The sequence below is a fragment of the Thunnus thynnus genome, unplaced genomic scaffold, assembly GCF_963924715.1.
Source record: "Thunnus thynnus unplaced genomic scaffold, fThuThy2.1 SCAFFOLD_80, whole genome shotgun sequence".
Classification (NCBI taxonomy): domain Eukaryota; kingdom Metazoa; phylum Chordata; class Actinopteri; order Scombriformes; family Scombridae; genus Thunnus; species Thunnus thynnus.
Window position 1 is genome coordinate 43,330 of NW_027095959.1, and position 19,476 is coordinate 62,805.

At 39.7% G+C, this 19,476-nt stretch overlaps 1 long non-coding RNA gene across 1 annotated transcript; it reads left to right on the forward strand.

Annotated features, from left to right (window-relative positions):
* Positions 1 to 906: 906 nt before the first annotated feature.
* On the forward strand, positions 907 to 1,648 carry LOC137179153 (uncharacterized). Its single transcript, XR_010927544.1, has 2 exons — positions 907 to 1,051; positions 1,155 to 1,648. It is a non-coding gene; the product is annotated as an uncharacterized lncRNA (long non-coding RNA).
* Positions 1,649 to 19,476: the final 17,828 nt, after the last annotated feature.

Genomic DNA, 19,476 nt, shown 5'->3' on the forward strand with positions numbered 1-19,476 from the left:
CTTTTAACTCCATCATGCAGACAGAAACTGCCTTTTATTGAAAAATAAAATCATAGTGCTAGATTATTTTTGTGTTGGCCTCTGCAATCCCCACCACCAGTTGCAGACCACTGAGGTCTTTACTGCCATTTACCCTCTAGTTCAATTTTTCAAGTATTTCTTAAAACAACATTATGGTGCCCAAATGAACATTGAAGCGAGTTTTGCTTGCTGTAATAATTCCTGTTGTTTATACTGACCATTAGAAGATCTGCTCCAAATGTGCTTACAATGGAGACAAAACCCACAGTCTTCGTTTTGAGCAAAAATGTATTCAAAAAGTTAGTCTGGATACGGGGCTTCAGCGATCTGAATTTGTCAGATAAAGTAGATCTCTTCCACAGTTAGTCTTTTTAGTTAAAAATTCCCTCTTTGTGTCTTGATGGACAGTGTTTTCCTGTTCAGCTGCAGTGAAAGGATTGTAGCAAAAAGTGGGAATTTGGCACTAAAAAGTTTTTAACTTTGAAAGATATTGACTTGATTTGATCAATTTGGACACCTGAAGCCTCATATTAGCCTCAAACAAAAATACACTAATACATATTTGCACAGAGGGAGGGCTGCAAATTTTGTCCCCTATGACTTACATTAAAAGTGAAGGGAACTTCTAACGGTCAGTATGAACAGGAGGAATGATTACAGCAAGAAGAACATGAGTCATGTTCATTTGGGCGCCTGACTATTGTTTAAGGACAGACACATGCATCCACATTTTTCTTCATGATGGAAATACTTTTCCTCTCCTTCATGCAGCTCCTCCATATACCACCTGCCTGCCTGATCAGGTGAGGCTCCAACCTGGTGATGCTCTGTGCCTGCAGTGCCTTGCTCACGGCTCTCATCCCATTCGGTTCGTGTGGACCCGGGTGGGCAGAGGGAACCTGCCCGCAGGAACAGAGACCACCAAGGATGGAAAACTTCTCAACACCCATGTGAAACTGAGTGACAGTGGAAGTGGTTGCCACCAACCACATTGGCTCCAGTGAGGCCTTGGACAAAGTCATCATAAAAGGTGAGCTGGCCATTTTTCCTGAATTTAAAGTCCATTATTTCACCTCATCTTTCTTATTTTTCTCTTTTTATTCACTTTTCTCTCCCTTTGCTCACTTTCACAGCTTAAGCCAACACTGTCACATCATGTGTCATTGATGAATCACCTGCGCAGTGCTAACAACTCCTTCAAGCCTGTTGCCATCAAGACGGTCAAATGGATAGTAACAAAGCAACATAGAAGATTATATAGATTCATATATTTCGGTGTATGAATATGAAATATAATACTGCCTTTTAAACTTTTGAAGTTATTGTGCATATGGGGTTAATTTTGTACTTTTATAGAAAATTGACATGGTTTCTATTGTTACACCTGCCTCATATCTTTGGAAAGCTTTTCTCTGGAATCCTGTATGGACTGATGACCAACAGCATGTGTGGGAGTTGTTTCTTCTACTGGAAGGCCTCAGCACCCTCTTCTTCCTCCGTTCATGTCATCTACTAAGTCTACATTGTTGTACTTTCAACAGTGAAAGGAGGGAAAAAAGCTGATCTCATATAAAAGCCTTTATTATGCTCTTAAATATCAATACAATAAAGGCCAAATTAAAAAATAGATGTAGTGATTTAAATGAAAAACTATGTCTTGAACACTTTTTTACAAAGTGGTTGTCTGACAAGCATCCAAATTAAGGACTGTATAAAAATTATTTGGGGGAAACAGGGTCTTTTGGCTACAAGAAGGCTACTCTGACTTTTCTGGGAGAGCAGACGATGACCTTTCATTTTTTCTTACTCAAGATTTATATTTTATTTTGGCCTTCCCTTCCATGGATATAATCTTCTTTGTACTTTGTATTGTTCTTTTTCCAGGAGAGGGTCCAAAAAACAATTACAATGCCAGGGAGAGCGCCCCTCCCACCCAAGTAATTCCTATACAGTCCCTTAATGGTTGAATTTTCATTTTGCCATGCAACTGCCTTTGAATCTGAAACATTATATGTCTGGTGTCATATCTGAACATTATTTCACAACCTTTCTTTAACCACATGGTGGCACTGTGTAGCTTCAATGCACACACATTGCCTTTAGGCCAAAGAAGAGCAATTTGAGCCCTCACACCCTTAACAACTGGAGGGACAGATGCAGTGCACAGTCAAACTTTTGTTTTCCATATGACTACATGTCATCTCTAAGTTTAAAAAAAGGAAAAAGCTTTGGCTGATGAGGTCAGCTCAGTGAGTAAATATGGACTGTAAACTCCTCTTGCACAGCCAAAGTTCAGTTTGACAAATGACAGACAAATGTGTTGCACCGATGGCTGTGCTGTTGCACAAAATTTATAGCAGCTCTGGCTAAATGAAGTGTTCGCTTGCCATTTAGGGTTTGTGGCAGCAGCAGTAGGTTGGAAAGAGAGCTACCATTTCCAGTGCTTGCTGCCAGAACGAAGCCTGTATCTGCTCTATGTGACTGTGGCCTCCCTCGTAAAGCGCCCAACCTCCATGGAGAAACAGGCTTTACCCTTTCCACTTTCCCCCCCTCCATCTTAACAAGCATCTTCAAAGCTAGAGAGGAAACATCTGCCCTCTGTCACCTCACTCCACCCCCTCACTTCACAGACAGACCGAGGGAGGGAGAGGGAAGATGAGGACTAAATAAATGCACAACAGAGGATAGTAGAGGAAGGAAATCTATACTCTACATTATTAATTTAGAATCATAAAGAACTACTGAGGTGAAAAAAAGGAAAAAATGTCTATGACAGACAGGAAACCAATTGATTAAATCTGATCTGTCTCTCAGTGTATGCCTTTGTTTACATATTAAGTAGACATGTACATATACCCTCTAATGGAGTCTGATATAAACACTGAGTCCAGATGACTTCCCAGTAACAGGATGTGCACTGACGCACAAACACAATTTCAGAAGCATTACATTAGTTTATATTACAGTAGGAGTACAGTGTTACATTTACGCTACCACACATTGTTTATGTTAGCCTTAAGAGGTGAGGAAAGAAAAAAACCAAACAAACAGGCAATCAGTCTTGTAGCTGTATCGGCACACAAGGAGGAAAACCCTCACAAAATATGCCTCTTTCTCAACACAATATATTCCAGTCAATAATGAAAGGCTGGTACTGTGGCTAGATAAAGTGCAGTAATAATATGGGAAAACCAGATCATTCAGGAAGGAACCAATGATGTGAGAGCTTCCTCATACAGGAAGTGATAGGTGGAAGGGGAGTGCCTGTCAGGTCTGTTGCTATGGTTTCCACCTGGTGAACTCTGATAAGCTGCAGTGGGCTTACAGTTTGTAGAAACAACAGTTTCTTCTGGACATAGGAAGGCAGGCTGATGGGGTGATAGGGAATGGAGTTCCTGTATTTTGTCGGCTGCAAAGCTGAGAAGAATACCAGAGTGCATAATGTCACACCCTGCGTTAAATCTGATCTAACATTGTGTCAATGAAGTGTTTCTGTTGCTAACTGGTGCAACAGGAAGCCATAACAAATCGTCTCATATAAATCAGCTGAAATGTTGTCATGCACCAAAAGAGGAGTGAGTCAGTAATTCCTCTGTGAAAATAGAGTCTAACTGTTGACAGGAAGGGCTATGCCCTCGACTAAACGGGTCACTGGGGAAGGAAATATAGGCTGAATAACATTCCATTAAATTGTTATTTTTTTCCTGCCTTCTCTCTGATCTGGATAAATAATATATGAAGGTGCTTAAAAGCCCAGCCCTGATGTATGACACAATAATCATTATGCCAATATTTCCCAAAGGTAGTGGTTCCTGACGTGGGGATTGGGCCCCTCAGGGGGTCCCCAGATAAATCTGAGGGGTCACAAGATAATAAATGGGATAAGAAAGAAACATATATATTTCTGTTACACAAACTTGTTCATCCTTAAAGCTGTATAAATAAATATGTGTTATATTAACAATGGAAAAAAATTACTATGTGTTATGTTCTCAGTTCATGGTGACAAACCCACACAAATTACCACCTGACCACATATCCCCTCAATTCTTCACTTCTTCACTCTCACAGCTCTCATCAACAATGGTTGCAGGGGCAGCCAGCTGATTTCTGCAGACAGACAAAGTTAGCAACTAGCTGGTGAACCAGCCTGTTCTCACTCCCAACTCGTCACATATCGACGCTTGGTCAAGACCCCGTGGCTTCACTTTTTTTTTCTTTTTTTTTTTTTAACCTTTTATTTGTGAAGATTTTCAAATTAAGTTACATTAAGTAAGTGACAAGGAGATAATGAGGAAGTTGCAATGAATGAGCAAGATAGGAGGGTAAAGAGAGTATCATTGATCCTTCATGTGCTCTGGCACTGGACTCCATATCCTGGAGAACTTCAGAGTGTTTCCAGAAAGTTCATATCTCAGTCTTTCCACATGCAGGATGCTTATGAGTTCCTTCAGCCAGGTCTCAAATGTGGGAACTAGATCAGACTTCCACAGTTTCAGGATACATCTCTTGGCAATCATCATACCATGAATAAAAGCAATATGTATGTTACAATCCAAATTTTTCAAAGTGTTGGAGTGTCCTAACAGAGTAGTTTCAGGGTCAGGTGTTATAATGATGTTAAAGATAAAGGAAAGACATTGGAAAATGAGAGTTTGGGGCAAGTCCAGAAGAGATGTGCAAGAGTACCTTCTGCGGCGTTACATCTATTGCATATTGGAGAGAGGTTAGGGAAAATTTTTTTTAATCTGGTTTTCGAATAGTGTAATCTATGAACTACCTTAAACTGGATCAGTTGGAATCTAGCATTTATTGAACAAGACTTAATGTTAATTAATATTTCATCCCATGTTTCATCCTCGATCTCAATACCAAGCTCATCTTCCCAGGATTGTTTAATTTTAGTAGTAGACAAATGCAGAGTACTTGAGAAGTAACAAACCAGCTCTGAGATCAGGTGTTTTGCTTCTGGGGGGCTGAGAAGGGATTTGAACAAAGCATTATTTTCAGGTGGTAATTGATATGACCTAGTAGCCTGTAGGACATAGTGTCTCAATTGCAGATATCTAAAAAACTGAGATTTTGAAAGAGAGAATTTGGACTGCAATTGTTCAAAGGAGCCTAAGTGTCCATCAACATATAGGTCTTTTAAGCTGACAACACCCATACAGCTCCACTCTTTAAAGGCTGTGTCTGTAAGGGAAAGTATGGCATGGTTCTGCCAAATTGGAGCATACATCGAGGTATTTGGGAGCACAAAACACTTTCTAATTTGATTCCAGATCTTCTGTGTATTTAACAGAACAAAATGATCCTTCCTATAGGCTATGGGTGGTCTTGGGGAAGAGAAGAGGAGAGCAGGGAGAGAAGTATTGTGGGTTAAACTTTTTTCAATAGCCAGCCAAGGAGGCGGAGTGAATCTGTCCCCTCTCTCAAAGCCATACTGCCAGTACACCATAACTCTGACATTGGCAGCCCAGCAGTAATGTAAAAAACACAGCAGACCGAGACCCCCACAGTCTCTGGATTTTTGAAGGTGGCTTTTAGAAATCCTATGCGCTTTGTACCCCCAAACAAACGGTATGATAATGGAGTCGAGGAGCTTAAAAAAGGATTTAGGGATAAAAACAGGTATGTTTTGAAACAAATACAAAAATCTCGGTAGTGAGACCATCTTGACAGCGTTTACACGTCCAATCAAGGATAAAGGCAGAGTTCTCCATTTTTCTATGTTCTCCTTGAGTTTCTTCAATTTTTCTGTGAAATTCAATTTGAAAAGGGAGCTTGGTTTTTTTGATATTTTAATGCTCAGGTATTTCACATAATCAGAGGTTATTTTGAAGTGTGTAGACAACAGAAATTGTGGGTCCAGGTCATTATCTATAGATATGAGCTCGCTCTTCTGCCAGTTAATAGTGTAACCAGAGACCTCCCCAAAAGAATTGACAAGCTTGAGTAAATGTGGTATTGATTGTTCAGGGTCGGATACAAAAAGGGCCACGTCGTCTGCGTATAAGGAAATTTTATGATCAACTCCACCTAATGATATAGGTTTAATTAGGACATGCTCCCTCTAATTGCCAGGGGTTCAATCGCCGATGCGAAGAGGAGCGGCGAGAGGGGACACCCCTGCCACGTCCCCCTCTGCAAAAGAAAGGAGGGTGACCTATCCAGGTTAGTGAGAACGGATGCCACAGGTTGGGCATAAATCATGCGCACCCATGAAATAAAGGATGGAGCGGGACCAAACTTCTCCAGAACCCTCCAGAACCCTGGATTCTATGCATTGATTTAACCTTTTTGCAAGCATGTTAGTGACTATCTTAAAGTCTAAGTTGAGCATGGAAATTGGACGATATGATGAAGGCTCGGTTTCATCTCTGTCCGGCTTCAACAAGAGTGAGATATTAGCATCATACAAGTTTCCGAGTCAATTTCATCTAAACGTCTTTTATTCGAGTCGCCTCACATGCAATAATATGACCTCTCATAACAGCTTTAAAAGTTTCCCACAGACTGGAATCCGAAACATCTGAGGTGTCATTGTTCTCAAGGTATTCTGTAATTTTTACTGATATGTGATGATATACAAAAATTCTCATCTGTTAATAAGGATGCGCGGAGACAACATGAGGAGCACTGTCTGGGTTTTTTAAAATTAAGAGTAATGGAGGTTGGGGCATGATCCAAAATCAAGATGTTATAGTATTTAGTGTTTGTAACATTTGGTATGAGTTTAGCATCCAATAAAAAAAATTCGATACGGGAGTACGATTTGTGTTTACTAGAAAAAAAAGAATATTCCCTATCCTGCGGGTGTTGGAGCCGCCATATGTCCACTAAGTTAGTGGTACTGATAAGGTTATTCAAGACCGTAGAAGCATTCGAAGGGTTACATATTTTGCTAGTTGACCTGTCCAGATGTAAGTCAAGTATTACGTTGTGGTCCCTGGCGACTATTAAAGTTGTGTTTGAGAGGTCTGGCAGCTTCTCAAAGGTTCTTCTGAAAAATGCTGCTATCGTGACATGAGGACGTGCCCCGGCGTCAGGTGGCTGCCCCAGTCTGTGCGCTCTATCAACCTCTATCGGTGTGGGGAAGTGAGCAGGACCCAGCAAATCATGCAGAAAAACTCTCTCTGGTAGGCCCACCACCTTGATATTCTGGCATCTGGAGCATGCCTCGAGGTCGCTGATCTTCTCCTGGAGCAATCTGTGACTCGCATCTAATGGCAGATATTGTTGCTTTAGCTGGGTTAGCCTGGTGTCATGGTCACCGCAGGCCACTTCCATAGTAGAAATCCAAGAGTAGTGTTCGGTCAAGGTGGTCTGAGTAGCTTGTAAGGACGCCTTCAGGTTGTTGAACCGGTCTTCCATCCTTTTACTCATGTCGTTTATAGCCGCGAGGATGACAGATGTCTCTGCGTTTGCCTTGGCCACTGGCAGGGTCGGCTCTGGAGCATCCTCGTTACCCGCGATGCCCACGCTAGCATTTGCCTCATGTGCTGGGTTTGCAGAGGGTGCTTTTTTGGCATTAGACTGCTGTTTCTGGTCTTTCCTGGTAGCCATAAGTGTTCCGATGAAAAATGAACGTAATGCCCGACCTTTTTAGCAGGTGAAAGCAGCAGAGAAATGTTATATTGCTTGAATCTCGATGTATCGGACGGGAGCTCTAAGAAAGTGTGTCCACACCATAACGTGCGCTCTAGTGCCCCCATGGCTTCACTTTTTAATGCACTGGATACCCCTTTAGCGTAGTTTTTTAACGTGCAGGGTAGTCTAGACTCCTGCTGAGCTCCCACAATGTCTGAAATAGACACTATGAAACCGATGACGTCTAAGTAAGGTGACAAATTTCAGCCTGGTCGCCAGAATAAAACATTGGCATTGTATGTTTCTGCAAACCACAGATACGTTGAATATGTACATTTCAACACCTGTAATACAGAGCATATTAACATTTCAACAATACGTATCATATCAGGATTTCTGAAGTGACGTAAATTACTTCACATGACATCTATATAAGCTGACTTACTTTCTTATTAGGAGGTGGAGGGGTCGGTGGAAGGTTTGTAATGTTTGTTGGCAGAATGTTGGAAATCAGCACAGAATCGAATCAGCACAGAGTCAGCACAGAGCACGGTTAGAGACTACCTTGCCGTTTTTATTTTATTTTTTATCTTAACCCAAACCATGATCTTTCTGTGGTGATACGAGAGCTGACACAATATTATGGGTAAAGATTTAAGCTTATGAAATTTGACAAGGAGGCTCTGCACTGCTCAGTGCTAACCGGAGCATCTGTGGTGCGCCGGTGATGTGTTCAGGATCCGCTATGAAAAACGGACAGGTAAGGTGTTCAATACCTGGGCTAACAGGCTATTGTTATAGCATTAAGTCCATACCTGAGTGCTTTACTTGCTTATGGCAAAACAATGGCGCTCATCACAATCACACCATGGACCACTAAAAACAGAGGTGAGCAGTTTAATACCCAGGCTAACAAGAACTAAAGCAACAAACTACAGACAATGCAGCCGCGTACCTACCCGCATGGAGAGCAGAGGAGGAAGTGAAAGGCCAGGAAGTGGGAGGGCCTTCAAGTCAGGAAGTGAGAGGGTGAGGGAGGGACACAGCCTCCTTTTATCCCCTCACCCTCTGCACTGATAGGCTAATGCACCAGGTAAAGTGCAGAGCGGCAGACTTGCCTGCATTCAGCCACGGCAGCATGTCGTACTGCTACATTTCTGTAACCCTAACCAAGTGGTTTTTGTGCCTAAGCCTAACCAGACCTTAACCACCGTGTTGTCACACCATAGAATATAATGATTTTTTAACAGTGACTACCGTGATACTGCACATTGAAAAATGACGCTAAGGGGTACCCTGTGCGTTTAAAAGTGACGCCAGGGGGTCCTGACCAAGTGTCGATATGTGACGAGTTGGGAGTGAGAATGTATTGGGTGAACAAAGTGGTGGAGATCAACACAGAGCTAAATGAAGAGTGAATATTGGACTCATTCACCAGGTGGCCAGAACATACTGGCAACATACTTTGTTGCTAGTCCAGGTCAGACCTCGATTCATTGTCTGGCTAGCTGCTAGCAACTGTTGATTTCACTGATCCGCAGTTTGCAAAGCATGATATATAAGTGATTATAAGTGATTGCTACTTTTAAGTAGTTTACTACTACTCATAATTACTACTCATGTCCACTCTAAGGCCATCCCCTGTGACAAGAAGTCGCAAGTAGATATTTTTTAAATTTTATTTATCCTTTATTTGGCCAGGAAGCTCCCATTGAGATACAGGATCCAGAGAGTCCTGGTTAAGACAGCAGCATAAGCAGTTTCACATAAAAAACAATCTCACATGATAGACCACATACAATGTATAAAGGCCACACAAGGGAAAGAGTAAAAGAAGGGAGGCATACAGGCCAAACCATCAATATCCATAACACAGTCCAACTCAAGTCAAGGTTATATAAAACAGCAACATGTTCACAACAGGGCTGTTTGTAAAAGACCTTTAAAGGTATCCACAGAAGGGAGCGCTTCTAAGATAATGGTATTTTGCAGTTCATTCCATGCCCAAAGTGCATAAAAGGAGAGAACAGTTTTACCAAGCTCTGAGTGCACACTGGTGACATTTAAAATAATCTGATTAGTAGATCTAGTACTATAAAAGTACAATGTCTTGACAATAAATAGCAACATTTGTATTTATCTCCTCTGGTAGAGAGAGGACCATCCTAAAGATTCATATAAAATGCAATGGTGAGTGCGTGAGCCTGCACTTGTTATAAAACGTAATGCAGCGTGAAATGCAGAATCCATTTTTAGTAAGTAAGGATGAAGCTGCATGCATGTAAATCACATCATCATAATCTAATACAGATAGAAATGAGCTTTGCACAATTTTCTTTCTGGCTTTCAAAGGAAAGCATTTTCTAAACTAAAAAAAACAGTTTGGACCTAAGGTTTTTCAATAGATAATCAATATGCACATTAAAAGCCAACTTTTCATCAAGCTATATGCCTAGGTATTTGTAAGAAGTGACTCTTTCTATACATGTACCTTCTAATGTCAAGATAGTGGGATCAGCTGCTGTAGAGCAAGAACAGGGGAAGGTCATATATTTGGTCTTTTTTGAATTTAGGACCAGTTTTAATTTTAACATTGAAAGTTACATTGATTGAAAAACATCCTGTAAGAGCTCTATAGCTTGATTCAAAGATGGTGCCACAGTACAAATGATTGTGTCATCAGTGTACAAACGTATCTTAGCTGGACTTATTCCATGACGTAAGTCATTTATAAAAATAAGATAGGGGCTAAAATAGATCCTTCAGTGACACCTTTGTTCACTGTAAATGAGGCTGAGGTATAGTCTTTTTTTACAAGACATATTGAGTTCTTTCAGATGGATAGTTCTTAAACCAATAGCAGTTTGTGATCTACAGAATCGAACAATCTAGACAAATCAACAAACAGAGCTGCACAGTGCCATTCACTATCTAAAGAATTAATGATATCATTAGTAACTAGCATAGCTGCTATTATTGTACTATGACCTGATGTAAAACCTGACTGACATTCATGGAGAATATTATTATCAGATAAAAACAGTTTTAATTGGTAATTTACAAAAGATTCAAGTACTTTGGCCATAATGCTTAATTTTATGGGTCACAGGCCAAAAAGGTTGAGAACTGTTGCCTTAAGAGACATTTTTAGTTAAAATTTTGAATTCTGTATTTTTTTTTCTAAACTTGATTAAACAAGTGCTGAAATACATGAGCAAATGTTATAAAACCTTGGTTTGATAAGAGATATGCTTGAGTATGCACTGTGAGATTTATTGCTTCTGCTGTTTCTGTCCTCTGCTTGCATTTTCACACCTTTGAAGCTGTTGCAAACTGTTCACACATAGCGCATAGAAGAGCTACTGGCTCCTGCTTCAGTTGTGTCTTAATGGCTTTAACAGGCACAGAGGGCTGTTAAAGCCCGGCTCCCGCAGGAGTTTTTGGAGACCCAGGACCATGACGTGGTTTCAGCAAACTGAAGAATAAAATCGTTATCTACAAACAATAGACCGTAGGGCTGTCACTTTCACTTTCCTGAGGCAAAGACAGATTTCTCTGTTTCAGAATCCCTCAGGTCTTAAAACAGGAGATTCAGGGCCACTTCCCCTGCCACATCATAGAGTGACTTCAGCAGATAAGGCACGATAACAGAGAGAACAGATGTTTGTCTTAGTTTGATGTGTTTTGGGGATGAATTTTGTTTCTCTTAAAAGCCCTTTCTATTCTGCTTATATTTGTTTAACAGATTTAATAGTAGGGTGGCCGTATGTATGGATAAGACATAATAACACCCCTGTTGTCAGTGGCACTCAGCAGTGGTTGGCATGAGAATGCAGCCAGCTCCATCAAAGACTTGTTGCTGCCACTTGTTGCTGAGCACTGTAAATAAAAAACGCAGTGGTAGGATGTCCTGTGATCATGACCTTTCCTGTATTGCGCAAAAGTTGTTCCTTCTATGTGTTTTGAGGTAAACTGTGAGTATCTCAACCACAGTTGTCAATGTGTGTGTGTAACCCGCCCCCTTAGAATATATTGGTGTTTGAAGTGTCACAAGTACACACACTTGAGGCGCAGAAAAAAAAAAAGCAGCACTTCTGGTTAAAAATATTCGCTATAAAAGCAGAAGAAAGAGGGAGGCGCGCAGTCTGATCGAAAGCCACAGACACAGCAAGTTTGGTACAGCACAGTACACCATGTAACTTTACTGTTTGTATTTGTTAACCCCCCCCAAAAAAATATGTTTTAATGTAATTTAGACTAAAATCTGAAATATATATGTATATTTTTTAATTATTAAAAAGTGCTTTAAAAATGTGTTCTGTTAATTGTGTTCATAAAACAACAGGAGACCAACTCTATAGTTAGAACAGTCTGTTCAGTCAGTTATTTTCTTTGCAATTATTGTCATTACTATCATTGGGATATAAATAAATAGACCAGTAGTTTTGCAGTGACCTACCATCAATAATTATGACATATGAAAACAGATTTACTATTTACTCATAACAGGCCATTTACAGTAATTAAACCTGAAAAAAGAAAAAAATTCTACACATTTTCAAGATAAGCAATAATCTGCACAACCTGCTACCCATAACCTCTAGGCTCTACTATTTTTGGTTATGTTTGGAGTTGAATTCATAGGAAAAAAAACAAAGCAATGAGAAGTGATGTCACTCGAGGGTCAAAGAGTGAGATTAAAGAGAGAAGCAAAGAGGTGTTCAAAAAGGATGTGAGAGGGGACATAGGAGGATGTTGAATTTAGAGGAACAGCAACAGAAAAAGTGAACCTCTTTATTCATCAGGTTTTGCTATCGTTTCAACTGTGCTCTTGGACTGGTGGAAAATAAAATAAAAGGATCTCAGATTTGGAGAAAAAATAGTGAAAAGTTTTTTTTTTCCACCAAAGATCAGTGCTCAGATTTTGTGTTTTTCTGTCTGTGCTTGACTGAGTCTCAGGATGTCGACAGCGACTAGAACTGTGTGATTATGATCCATTTACTCTGCTCTGTTTCCATATGGAAAGATCTTGTGTGTGTGTGTGTGTGTGTGTGTGTGTGTGTGTGTGTGTGTGTGTGTGTGTGTGTGTGTGTTTTGTGTGCCAGCTGCTCTATGTATTAACATTGAGTCATCTGTCAGTATTTTAAAGTTTCATTCCTTAACATTTATAACATTATACAGAAATTCAACACTATACTACTGTGATGAAACATATATCATGCCACAACATTGTGTGTTTCTTGTAGACTAGAGCATGAGACATGAATAAAGTAACACTATATTTCTGGGCAACTGGGGGATTGCAAGAATTATATTTTACTGAGAGATTGTCTGTAGTTGACAACAGTTGATTAATATTTCATTTATTGATGATCCCTTGGGGACCTTTTCAAACTCTCTCATGATCCATGGGTGGATTAAGACCCTGACTTTGAAAAACAGTTATTTAAAATACTGTCTACTCTTCGATTATATATCATGCATCTTTCAGAAATTAGAGCTGTGATGGTACACAACAGTTATTTTTCTTCTCTGAATGTGTCTGGCTGCTGAGGCAACAAAATTAATTTGAACTGGCATAGGCTAACCCAGAGTGCAATTTACAGACAACTTACTGACTGTTTGACTGATGGTAAATAAAATTAAGACATTTGTTTTGTTTTTATGGAATCTTCAGTGTTTTCTCTGCTCCTCTGGTGTTGAATTTGTGTTACTTGTGAACTTTGGTCACAAAGCAAGACCACAATCAAATGCTTTTTGAGTTTGTGTTGCGCATAAATATACACGCCTGCACACACAGCCATGTTTCCATGACTTCAGAGAATATCACACTGGTTTACAATGATTTCCTGTGGATTTACCCCAAACGTAACCACTACTTGCTTAACTTAACCTCTCTAGATAGGGCCTTTCATGTTTTTTTTCGCAGGTTTCGTGGCCACCTACACACTTGGAAGGGGAGAGTGAGATATTGAGATCTGCAACCTCATACACTGATCCTTTAACTTTTAAGAAAGTCTTCACCCTAAAATGAATGATTTACATTATGGGGACTTGCTTTTCGGCCCCAAAAGGGAGGCAAGTCCCCACAATGTGACTGTGTTTACAAAGAGACAACATGAGGAATACAGTGAACACACGCACACACACACACACACACACACACACACACACACACACACACACACACACACACACACACTGCACATCTTTCTAGCTATTTTCCAGTCTTCATTGTAAGTTAATCAGTATAAACAATATATGTTTAGTTTGACAACCATGGGTCATGATTATTACTGTTGGCCTCGGAATACATCATACTTCAGTTCAGGCAGTTCACACGCTCAATGGTGTTAATCTGATCGAATCTTCTGATTTGAGTTTTGCGTAATGGTACTTCTCCTTCTGATAAATCCTTCACAACTAGATAAAACAAGAAACACACTGTCTCCAAGCTAAATACAAGGCTGCTTTATTTCCTGCAAATCTACAAATCTTGATTGTGTTGGAGATTCAATGTTGTTACATCTAGCTCTGATGTTTGGTACACTAAACTTTATGTTGCATGCTCCTTAAAAAGAAGCAGTGGTGTGTGTTTTTAAAGGGTGCTTTTAGAACAAAGTTCCTCTTCACAGTATTAGTGAGTAGTGTAGCACAGTAAGTCAAGCTGTCTTCCTGCAGGGAGCTGTGTGGTGACCTCACTTGTATCTCAACTTCAACTTCAGCTTCATTTCATTTAAAGTGCACATCACCCAGAGAATCTCTGTACAGTTAATAAGTCAATAAAGACAGAAAAAACACAATATTACATGTAAAAATACACACACACACGCACACACACATACACAGGTAGTCAGTGATTTGGGTTCCCAGCCGGTGAAATTAGGAGAGCTCACAGTAAACAGAAATAATATCTGTTTTTAGCCTGGATTTGAAAGTATCAACAGAGCTTGCCTCCTGAATGTGCAGTGGTAGATTATTCCAGAGAAGTGGAGCTCGGTGGGCAAAGGCTCAACCACCAGAGTGCTTATTAATGCGAGGCACAGTTAAGTATCAAGGGAACGTAATGGATGTGATGAAGTATATGGAGTAACAAGGCTGGAGATATATTAAGGAGCCAGTCCATTGAAAGCCTTATAGGTATGAAGGAGGATTTTAAATTCAGCTCTTGCGTGAACCGGTAGCCAATGCAGACACATCAGTACCAGCGTTATATGATCCAACTTCTTAAACCTTGTGAGGACTCTGGCAGCTGCGTTCGGGACAAGTTTGAGACCTTTTGTTGCTGTCTTAGGTTGGCCAGAGAAAGTCTATTCTAGATGTTATGAAGGTATGTGTGAGGATTTCAGCGTCTGAATTTGATAAAATGGGGCATATTTGGGCTATTTTACGAAGGTGGAAGAAGGCGGTTTGTGTTATATATTTGATGTGTGGCTCAAATGTAAGAGAGAGATCGAATACTATTCCCAGGTTCGTAACTGTATGGGTTTGAGAAATTTTGCAGCCATCAAGATTAATTGAAAAATATGTAAAAAGCGATGTGAATCTAGCTGGACCAACAACTAACATTTCGGTCTTGTGTGCATTCAAATGCAAGAAATTGTCTCTAATGTCAAATGTCTCTAATTTAACCAGCTGGGAGGAATCATTGACTGTTACAGAAAGATAGATTTGTGTGTCATCAGCATAGCAGTGATACATTATGTTGTGTTTTTTGAAAATATAACCCAAGGGCATTAAGTAAACATAAAACAAAAGTGGACCGAGTACTGGTCCCTGTGGAACACTGAATTCAGGTGTTTTTAAAGTTTACTGTAGTTCAGGACACCAACTTTTCAGGAGGAAGAGGGAATAGTTACATCATGTTTCTGAAAGATGAATCTGCATCTGTGTTGCATGTCTGTGGTGTAGTTGTCTACAGATCTACAGATGGATAAATTTAGATTAAGACATGATCAGCCATTTTGTGTACTTGTTTGTATACCATGTGGTAATGAAAGGAGGTTAGGGTAGCGTGTCAGTGCAGCTATTTTAAAGGAGTGAAAATGTGAAATGTCACATACTTATGAAACCAGTAACAAAATAAACTGAGGCCTTAACTACATGTCCAGCTTTACTTATGACTGTGATACTTGTTAGTCTTGTCTAAATAACATGCTTCCTCTGATACACACATACACACACACACACACACACACACACTGACAGGATCTTTTTCCATGTAGAGACACTGAAGCATATCATTGTACAGTTGCAGAGAAAATTGCAGTTGCATTTCATAAACTGAGATTCACTGAAACACAAGCATAAACAAATGAAGACAGTTCAATAGATATATTCCCTTCACACACACGCATACACACATTACATTCACACACACTAACGCTTTGTTTGCATGCTGCGCCTGCTATTATTTAGCCTCTTGTTTACTAAAGATGCTAAAGGGACATGAACTTCTCTCATCCTTTTCCTGTCTACATGTGTGGGTGGTTTGCTGTCTCCATGAGTCTGCTCGTTTGTCTCTATGTGTTTGGCCCTCTGTCTGCAGGAATATGATGAAAAATGATGACAGAGAGTCAAGATGATACTTAAAAAACCAAGACAGCGAGAGACAATGAGAGACTGAAGGGAGGAAAGAAGAGGTCATATCAGCTAGCTTTTCTCTCACTGCGTATGAGCAGAGAAAGGCAGAGATTACACACCCAGCTTCTTATAGAAATTGCTGACACTGTGCAACCGTTACGGTGTGTTGTGCAACCATTTTGCTCACTGGTTACAAAGTTGTTGACCGGTTGCTTCCTTTCCACCAACACAAACAACATAGTATGCAACATGGGCTTATACTCTAATCAACAGATAGAGTTTGACGAAAATCTTATGTGGTAAGGTTGGTTTTTGTATGCTGCACTGTCATCATGATGACCATGAGATCATAAACAAACACGTTTCTTCCTCTGCTCAGCCTCACTCTGTTACACACCACTCTGCCCCTCCCCCCATCCCCCCACAGTTGCTGTACTTCGCATCTTTGTTTTTTGTGTTCTTGCATCAGAAAGTGGAACGGAACTCTGCTACATGTTCCTTCCTAGCACTTACACCACAGTGTCCTACCTAGAGCATTTTCTTCTTTTATTAAAGGACAAAACTGGCAATATTCTTTGTTGTCCAATCATAAATTAGCAATTAGGTACATCAGGCTTTTCAAGTTTTTGGATTTCCCCACACAGAAAGACAAATAGAGTTTGGAGGGGGATTTCTGTATTAAGGCAAGGTAAAGCAAGTTTATTTGCATAGCACATTTCAGCAAGGCAGTTCAAAGTACTAAATGAAGAGCATAAAAGGCATCAAGACAGAATATAGAAGCAACAAAAGGCAATGTAAAATGACATTTAAATACAATTAAAAAGTGTCAAATTTGGAAATAAAAAGAAGCTAAAATAAGCTAAAATAATTGAAAACCAAAAATACACAAACAAAAGTGTAAGAAATTGATTAAACAGTGTGCTTGTCTCCTTATGTATGCTATTATATATGCTGCAGCATGTCCGGCCAACAAGCTTACAACCTACAACAGTAGCTGAGACTGTGTCTACATGAATTATCACATGCACACCAGGCATTTCAGCTCATTTCTGCAAATACCTCTGTCCGCATTAAAACGCAGAAACGGGTAATTCTCCTCCTATTGGGCATGTGCGAAGGACAGATGAGCGAGTCAGCCACTGAAAACCAGCGAAGAAGAAACGCTATGCTATTTCCATTTCCGCGACGACTACCTGACATTTTGTTTATTGCAAGCAGATAACAATTTCAGCAAGAGAAGGGTGGTAGATAGCTGAGTCGCTGTTTTCACATTTACACAGTTTTAGTCTGGACGGAGGGCCAAAACGGAGAGAGAAAGATGCATTTATGAATATAGCTGGCTTAGTGTGGACATGGTGTGAGTGTTACCATAGGCCAACAACACTAATTAACTGCATTCGTTTATGGGGTTACATTTTAAACTGCCTTCCTGACTAGCATATCTAGTGTGTAGTATTTCCTGATTGTGTGGATGCTAGTCCTGAATGCTATCAGAGTTGAGGCTATATTATATGTAAGGGATAATGCCTGACGAGGTGTCCATTTTCAGGAATTAACGGATGTTGTGTGTCAGACGGTTGCTTCTTCAGAGTCCATTAATTCCTGATTATGGACACCTCAAAGGGCATTATCTCGCCTACACCATGGTCACTTACCAAAGAAAAATAATTAAGTATATTATTTTCATGCATTTTGCAATCAAAATCTAAAGTTTTTCACAAGCTATAGCTCAGTTTCCCCGGTAACACCTGAGGATTTGACTAATACCTGGAACAATCATTACCATCCCATAAGGTTCTTATGCAATGGAAACGTTGTTCACTACTCCAGTAAACAGAACAAATCTTAGATACGACTTGGCAATGGGAGATATTTCTAGTCCACTCAGCTAATATGACCCTTTGGCTCAGTTATGAGCCAGAAAGCTAACATTATGTTAGCAAGATTCAAAGTCAATAATATTGCGTATGGTTGACAAACCGTAAATATAATTTGACGGTATGTTTAACAACAAGACGGGATAGCTATTCAGCCGGGTCATTGTCCCCAAATTAATATCGAGATTTTCATGGACTAATGATAGGCCATGTGTACTGTTGGCTGCAGCCTGAAGAAGTGAGTGGAATAGTGAATGGGATGTGAGATGATCGCTTATGTGATACATAAAATCAGTGAGATCAGAGGGGTAGTGTACTTCTTGCAGCTTGTGTGTTAGTCACCATCCTGCAGTGTTCAGAGGCAGTGAAGGTATTAACTGCCCCTTTCATTGTTTTTTTGTGTTGATCTTTTTCATCTTCTGTTTGATTTAATTCTCCCGGTGTTAACTCTTTGTGCCATTTCTCCCTTTTCTTTTCAATTTCTTTCTTCAGCTGCATCACAGTCATCAAAGTTGCCATATTCTCCAAATAGCTTAAAAGACATGTTGAGGTCACTTGACTGTGTACTATGGTTACTTATTTTAGCCAGCGCATTAATTTAGAACGGTGAACAGACAGTTTCACTGGAACTACGTAGTAGGTGTCCATTATCAGGAATTATTAATGAACACCTTGCAGCCAATCAGAATTGAGTATTCACCCAGACCATGGTATAACAGGTTTTCATTGTAAATCTTATATATTCATCATGAAAATGGAATACACATGCTTGTGGACATTTTATTATTTAATTTAATTAATAATTTTGATCAAATTCAATATGTATTCAATTAAAATAGTGTTAATTATTTTTTTTTAAAAAAGCTTTTAACACTGATGTTGTTCAACATTTTATGATGTTTACTGGGGACACAAAAAGTACCAAATACCAAGAATGACCCAGTTAGTGCTGAATTCGATACAATACAATATCATATGTAGCCATCAGGGGTATATTTGACCCCTTTTGTTTTAAGACAAGTCAACTGAAAATGGTTAAAAGTCATCAACTAACATTAGCTTAGCTGGCTAGCTACAGCTTATAAAATCTACTACTTCCATTTCAGATAGTCACAGACTAGAAATGAGAAGACTGCATGTCTGAAATCAAGTACCACTGTTTCAAAATTTACTGAAATTTTCGAGTGAGTCTGTCATTGTTATCACTGTACTTTCTTGACACACTTAGCACAGCAGCCTAAGTGAGGGCAACAGGGCTTAGCTAACAGTTAGTAGCAGCAGTTAAAAGTTACTGCATTTTGAGTTTTGGATTATCTTTCCATGTGGTTAGTCACCAAAAGAAAGTAATCAAATCCAAACATTTTTGTGGTAATTATTAGGATTCCTTGAAGAGTTTTTCTTTATA